Source organism: Rhamphochromis longiceps, linkage group LG4 (genome assembly GCF_057381845.1).
Source record: "Rhamphochromis longiceps isolate RC_006_pf linkage group LG4, R_longiceps_female_GT1.1, whole genome shotgun sequence".
Taxonomy (NCBI): domain Eukaryota; kingdom Metazoa; phylum Chordata; class Actinopteri; order Cichliformes; family Cichlidae; genus Rhamphochromis; species Rhamphochromis longiceps.
The window spans coordinates 17,157,312-17,164,355 of record NC_140560.1 but is presented as its reverse complement, the minus strand read 5'-3'; the positions used below and the strand labels follow the sequence as shown (position 1 = coordinate 17,164,355).

General features: G+C 40.7%; 1 pseudogene; it reads left to right on the top strand.

The window, feature by feature from the left end:
* Positions 1–595: 595 nt before the first annotated feature.
* Positions 596–5,844, top strand: LOC146671343 (uncharacterized; annotated as a pseudogene).
* Positions 5,845–7,044: the final 1,200 nt, after the last annotated feature.

The following is a 7,044-nucleotide window of genomic DNA, read 5'->3' as shown; positions in this document are numbered from 1 at the left end:
TGGATAAATAAACCAAAACTCTCAACTAAAATGTTTGGACAATGGACTTCTTTTGCCTGCGTACGAAATATTACCTCAATGTAGCAGTGGCTTGTGGACTTTAAGTTGTGGGACGTTTGATTTTTCAAAAGTAAAGGAATTGCCACTACACAAAGTAAAAAACCTTCCCGTGGACAAAGGATTAATCCTTCATTAATGGATATAAGGATTTCAAGGATCACCGTCGAACTCGAATAAAAGTTATTGGATCGTCTGGTGAGTAATCCAGACGGATTTGATGTTGAGGCCTGGATCAACATGTCACTCGTTCGTCAAAGCTGGTGAGTGATAATATTGTTTAAGCCGTAAAGGAAAACGGTGAAGCTATTGGAGTTTAAAGACATAATTTCACTACAAAGGCGGATGAACTGAGTTTTGACGTACTAAATTGGTGCAAAATTGGATCGCTAATTGAAACATGCCAACGCCCTCTGTGGAAATGTTTGTCCGCTGCAAAAGGCAGGTAAATGGATGTCATGTTTGTACTTTAGGCTATGGATTCTCAATGTGCTGTGCATCTTTATAAAGTTTGAAATAATCCAAGAGGACAATAAAAATGTCGGATATTAAGAGTAAACGAGAGGATGACACTGAGATGCAAGCAGAGAAAAGAAGCGTTAAATTTAGGCCAAAAGGTTTGGATTTGTATATAAAGACATGCCAAGAAAAGCGCAGTTCAATGTGTAAGCAAGCATCTAAGTACATGGGGAAAATTTCCGCTTTAATGACCTCATATGAGAACGTTAAGGAAGTGTCTTCTGAATTTGGGAAGTTTTATTAAATGCTATCAAGATGCAAACGTTTTGCAAGAATCCTTTTTAAGTTTGCCACTGCCAGAAGATGAAGTGAAAAGGCAAAATGCACATTTTCAGTCGAAGGTGACAGCATTCTCTGTTTTTATGGACAAAGTAAAGGTTTGGTTGCAGGAGGCGGGTGAGCCGTATGCTGAACAAAGCAATACTGTTCGTAATGATAAAGCTGTTGAAAGTTTGGATGAAATAAAACCTGAAGACAGTGTCTCTAATATCTCAAGTGTAAAACCACCTTCAAAAACCTTGTCACAGCAAAGTCGAATTTCATCAACATCTTCCGCATGCATTAAAGCTGCGGCTGACAAGGCAGCGCTCATGGAGCGACTCGCTGCATTAAAGAAAAAACATTCTATCGAAGCGCAAGAGGAAAAACTGAGAAAAGAAAAGGAGACATTATCCTTGGAAACAGAGCTGGCAGCTACTAATGCAAAGCTTCGTGTCTTAAAAATAAATTCAGCTTGTAGTTCTGAGCATTCTGATGGAATGAACTCTTTTGAAAGAGGGCACGTACAAGAAGCGCCTAGTTTAAATCCTTGTGCCGATACATTTGTTCCAACATCAAGAGATTACTCTGGTATAAATTCTGCATCTGAATCACAAGTAATCGTACCTAGACAAAGTCAAACCCAACATCAGGTTGATGATTCAGCTCAAGTGACGCAGCAAACACAGCCTCAGTCTCCTACTTTGACTGGGAATTGCACGAAGGAGATTGTAAATATTATGCAAAAACAAAATGACATCACTACTTTGCTTGTAAAACAAAACTTATCTTCTGTCCTCCCCGCCAGAAACATCCCTGTGTTTGATGGAGACCCTTTACAGTACAGATCATTTATGAATGCCTTTGAAAATAGAGTGGAAGCTAAAACTGATAACTGGAGCGACTGTTTGCATTTTTTAGAGCAGTTCACTAGGGGGCAGCCTAGGGATTTGGTGCATAGTTGTCAGCACTTACCTCCTGAGCAGGGCTATTCCACAGCCAAAGATCTTCTTGAAGAACATTTTGGGAACGGAAATAAAATTGCCTCTGCATATATGGAGAGGATTGTGAGTTGGGTACCTATTAAAAGTGAGGATGTGAAAGGTCTACAGTCATTCTCTCTTTTTCTTCAAGGATGTTCGAATCTAACACAGCAAGTTGTTTATATGAAGGAGTTGGATTTACCCTCAAATATGAGAATGGTTGTTATGAAGCTTCCATACAAATTGAGGGAAAAATGGAGAGTTGTTGCCTATGAACTGCAGGAACAAAATGGTTACCGAGCAGTATTCACTGATCTGGTTGCCTTTATAATAAAACAGGTAAAAGTAGCATCGGATCCAGTGTTTGGCAACATCCAAGACTCACAATCTGGAAGCAGCTTTAAAGCTTCAAGTTCTACCAAGCAAAGAAAAAAGGGAAGTATTTTTGCCACTAATGTCAGTACAGTGCCAGGAATCAAAGCTCAATCAACTGGAAGCAGAACAACTTCCGCCGTTCTGCATAGTTGTTTGTTTTGTTCACACAGCAATCATTTACTAGAGAATTGTAAGCAGTTTAAAGCTAAAACGCATCAGGATAAGTTGACTTTTATCAAGGAAAGGGGAATTTGTTTTGGTTGTTTAAAAGTTGGTCACACAAGCAAAGACTGTAGGAGTCGTTTGGATTGCGACGTGTGTCACCAAAGACACCCAGGGGTTCTTCATATAGAGCGAAAGGATCCAGGGGCGTCTTCGGAACAAACTCAACAGAGGACAAACTCTAATGTCAACTTTTCAACTGCAACCACTCAGACATGTGGGTATATTGGGGCTGGTCATGAAGTTGATGCAATTTTTTTCTATAGTTCCAGTTCAAGTTAAGAGCCAAAAGAGCAATAAAATTGTGCAAACCTATGCGTTTTTGGATCCTGGAAGTTCAGGTACATTCTGTACAGAAACTCTGGCAAAAAGACTGAATGTAAAAGGTAAAAAGACCAATATCTTTTTGAGAACAATGAGTCAAGATAGGATTGTTAGTACACAAGTTCTGTCTGGTTTGGAAGTGTCTGGTTTGGAAGTGTCTGGTTTGGAAGCAAATGATTTCATGCCATTGCCAGATGTTTTGACTCAAAAGACTATGCCAGTTTCTACAGTTAATATTCCCCAGCAAAGCGACATCGATCAGTGGCCTCATCTTAAACCTATTAAACTTCACAACGTTAATGCAGAGGTGGAGCTACTGATAGGCACTGATGCTTCCAATGTTTTGGAGCCATGGAAGGTGATAAACAGTGTGGGGGGTGGACCTTATGCTGTAAAAACAAAAGTTGGCTGGGTCATAAATGGTCCCCTGCGCACTGGAAGTAACAGTGGAAATAAAACCAACTGCACTGCTGTAACAGCCAATAGGATTTCTGTTGAGCGTCTTGAAGAAATGTTGATTAAACAATACAATCATGATTTTAATGAAAGATCATCAGAGGAGCAGACTGAAATGTCTAGAGAGGATCTGTGTTTTATGGATATTGTTAGTAGTTCAATAAAGCTTATTGGAAATCATTATCACATTGATTTGCCTTTCAGGAGAGAAGGTTCCAGTTTGCCAAATAACCTCTGTGTTGCGGAGCAGCGTCTCCAGAGTCTCAGACGGAGATTCGAAAGGGATACTCATTATAAGGATGAATACACTGAATGTGTAAACAACATGCTTGAACAAGGATATGCCGAGTTTGTGCCTGTAGATGAGTTGCACAAAGATGATGGAAAGGTGTGGTACATCCCTCATCATGGAGTGTATCATCCCACAAAGGGCAAATTAAGAGTTGTATTTGACTGTGGAACAACTTATAAAGGAGCATCATTGAACAGTCAGCTTCTACAGGGACCTGATCTCACAAACTCGCTGGTTGGGGTTCTGATCAGATTTAGACAAGAGCCTGTTGCATTAATGGCGGACATTGATTCCATGTTTCACCAAGTGCACGTCTCAGAAAAACATGTCAACTTTCTCCGTTTCCTGTGGTGGCAACAAGGTGACACTTCAAGGTCTGCACAGGAATGCAGGATGAAAGTGCATTTGTTTGGAGCTGTATCTTCGCCAAGCTGTGCAAATTATGCTCTACAGAGAACTGCAGATGATAATGCACAACAGTTTCCAGCTGAAGTGGTTGATACAGTCAAAAGAAACTTTTATGTGGATGATTGTTTGAAATCTGTTGCTTCAGAAGAGGAGGCAGAGCACATGGTAAATAGACTGACAGATATCTGTGCTAAAGGAGGATTTAAGCTTTCAAAATGGATCAGCAACAGTCGCACAGTGCTCATGTCAATCCCAGAGGAAAGAAGAGCAAAGGAAATTAAGGATCTGGATTTGGACTGTAAAAGATATTCTATTATCAAAGTACTCAGATGCAATGAAATATCACTCAGACACTTAGAGCAGTTTTAAACGTGCACGGGTGAGAGACTCAGGGAGAGACTCACACACCTCCTTGGTGCAGTCTGGCTTTATTTATACACATCATGAAGCATACAAAAAAGGAAATATCATCCTTATCTTTGTCAAGAAAACAGGTGTGGTTTATCAAAAAACTTCGTGTTCTCTACAAGGTTGTTTCTTACTCGTGGGTGGCGGTTTCCTGCTAGTGTGAAGGCAAACAGTGACAATGTGAAGGCAAAGACTGATAATGTGAAGGCAAGCAGTTTCCGTTATAAAGTAGGGAGCCAGCAATTAAAATATGCAGCTGGTTGAGTACAGAACAGAAATATAAACACTCTTAGCTGATTATTATATGAATAATAAAATCTTAGAAAGCAAAAATACTCTGACATGGACACAGATCAACTTCCAGTTGAGAGAGCACTGGGTTTACAGTGGTGCATAGCAACAGACAAGTTCCAGTTCAGAACCTCCCTGCAGGACCGTCCAACAACCAGAAGGGGAATTTTGTCTGTGGTCAGCTCACTGTATGATCCTTTGGGAATCTTGTCTCCCTTCAGTATGCCAGCTAAACTGTTGCTACAAGAGCTTTGCTGACAAAATTTGAAGTGGGATGAAGTTATTCCCCACTCTCTTTCCCAGCAGTGGCGTGATTGGCTGGAGGATCTCCAGCTGATTTCAAAGTTCAAAGTGGAACGTTGCATTAAACCAAATTGCTTTGGAAAACCAGATGGGGCACAACTTCATCATTTTTCTGATGCAAGTCAAGATGGGTATGGAACGGTGTCATATTTAAAGTTGGAAAAGAATAACGTCACGCATGTTGCTTTTATCCTGGGAAAGGCTAGAGTTGCTCCTCTCAAGCAAACTACAATTCCCAGGTTGGAATTGACGGCTGCAGTTCTTGCAGTTCGGGTGGACAGACTTCTGCAAAAGGAGCTGCAGGTCAGGTTGGAAAAATCAGTTTTTTGGACTGATAGTACAACAGTACTGAAATACATCTCCAATGAAACCAGAAGATTCAATACTTTTGTTGCAAATAGAATTGCTGTCATTCGAGAAGCAACAGATGTGAATCAGTGGAGATACGTTTCTTCTAAGGAGAATCCTTCTGATGACGCATCCAGAGGCATGAGAGCTGGGGATTTCCTCAAATGTAGGAGATGGATAAAAGGGCCAGAATTTCTCTATAAGTCAGAAAAGGAATGGCCTAAACTGGATGTGGAGTACAGTGTAATTTCTGCAGATGACCCAGAGGTCAAAAGGGACCTGACAATGAATGCCATTGTGAGGGAATTACAAAATCCTACCAGCTATTTTTTTCCTCTACTTCTCGTCTTGGGCAAAACTTAAAATCTCTGTAGCCTGGCTTTTAAAGATGAAAGAGGTCTTGGTGTTGTTGGCACAGAAAAGGAAAGAGTTGCTTGCTGCAGGTTTGAATAAGAATGATCTGGAAGGTCAGAAAGAAATGGAGATAAGAATGGAAAGATTTAAGACCACTTTGAAGAAAGGAAATCTGACTCCAGAAGACTTGGTAAAGGCAGAACAAGCTATTCTTCAATATGCACAACAACAGAAATTTACGACTGAAATGGCTTTAATCCGCAATGGCCTTAAAGGAGTTTCTAAGGGAAATTGTCTCTACAAACTTGATCCAGTGTTGGATGCAGGAATCCTCAGAGTGGGTGGCCGATTGAATAAAGCAGCCATGCCTATGGAATTAAAGCATCCTGTAATTTTGACAAAAGATATGCATGTGTCAACACTGATTTTACGCCATATCCATCAAAGGTTGGGACATGCAGGAAGAGCACACATGCTGTCAAAACTAAGACAAAATTACTGGATACTAAATGCAAATTCTGCTGCCAGGAAAATCATCTCTCGTTGTATCACGTGTAGACGCAACAGAGGAAAGTTTGTTGAACAAAAGATGGCGGATCTGCCTGAAGAGAGAGTCCTGCCAGACATAGCTCCATTCACAAAGGTTGGAGTGGACTATTTTGGACCTATAAGTGTTAAAAGAGGACGAAGTCTCCTTAAAAGGTATGGAGTTCTTTTTACTTGTTTCACCAGTCGTGCAGTACATCTGGAGATTGCATGTACACTTGATACAGACTCTTGTATAAATGCTGTGAGGAGGTTCATCTGTAGACGAGGCCCAGTTTCGACCATCAGATCTGATAATGCTACAAATTTTGTTGGGGCGAATCGAGAGTTGAAAGAAAGTTTGACTAAGCTGGACCATGCCAAAATTCAAAAGGCTTTTGTTCAGGATGGCATGAAATGGAACTTCAACATCCCAGCAGCTTCTCACCAAGGTGGTGTGTGGGAGCGTCTCATTCGTTCAATAAAGAATATTTTGGCCTCAGTTCTTAAGGAGCAAGTTCTGGATGATGAAGGACTCCAAACAGTTTTCTGTGAGGTTGAAGCTATAATGAACGACAGACCCATTACTAAAGTTTCAGATGACTCAAATGATCTTGAAGCACTGACACCCAATCACTTGTTGTTGCTGAAAAATAAACCAGTTTTTCCACCAGGACTGTTTCATCCAAGTGATTTGCATGTCAGGAAAAGGTGGAAACAGGTACAGTACATGGCAGAGTTGTTTTGGAAGAGATGGCTTTCTGAGTACCTACCTCTGATGCAAGAAAGATAAAAATGGATGAGGACTAAAAGATGTCTTATACCTGGAGATGTTGTTTTAATTGCAGACACTACAGCTCCAAGAGGATCATGGATGATGGCGAAAGTCTTAAATGTAAACCAGGATGCAAAAGGCTTGGT